Raw genomic sequence first — 535 nt, forward strand, 5'->3', positions numbered from 1 at the left:
TTTATCATGGAATCTTTTAGATCACTGATCTGAATGGACAAGTCAAAGTCCAAAAATCTATGCCACACTTTTGACAGCCAGTCATTGTTTTTATTCCACTTCACAATCCTGTTTGTGCGTGCGTGCGTGCGTGTGTGTGTGTGTGTATGTGTGTGCGTGTTGGTTTGTCGAGTAAAAAGCTGACAAAATACACTGAAGTTTGTATTTGTGACGTGTTAAATTGTGAGAATTTCAAAATGTGTGAATAATTTTACCAAGCACTGCGTCTATATTGATAATCTGGATCCTCACAACATAACACATCAGCATATAAACATGACCTGCATCAGAAGAACTTTGAAAACTGTTTCCTGTTTCCTGGAAAACGTTACGTTCTCTGACATTCACCTCCAGAAAACAACAACTGGGACAAACAGAACTAAGGAATTTTATGTTTTCTAAATCTGCTTCTCACTCAAATGAATCCACTTCCACCTCTTTCATCGTAGCCATCAGTCTGCTGGTCCAGAGTTTCCTGGTTAATATTATCATTGCA

The sequence above is a fragment of the Poecilia latipinna genome, unplaced genomic scaffold (assembly GCF_001443285.1).
Source record: "Poecilia latipinna isolate Pla-1442-1.1 unplaced genomic scaffold, P_latipinna-1.0 Scaffold1804, whole genome shotgun sequence".
NCBI lineage: Eukaryota > Metazoa > Chordata > Actinopteri > Cyprinodontiformes > Poeciliidae > Poecilia > Poecilia latipinna.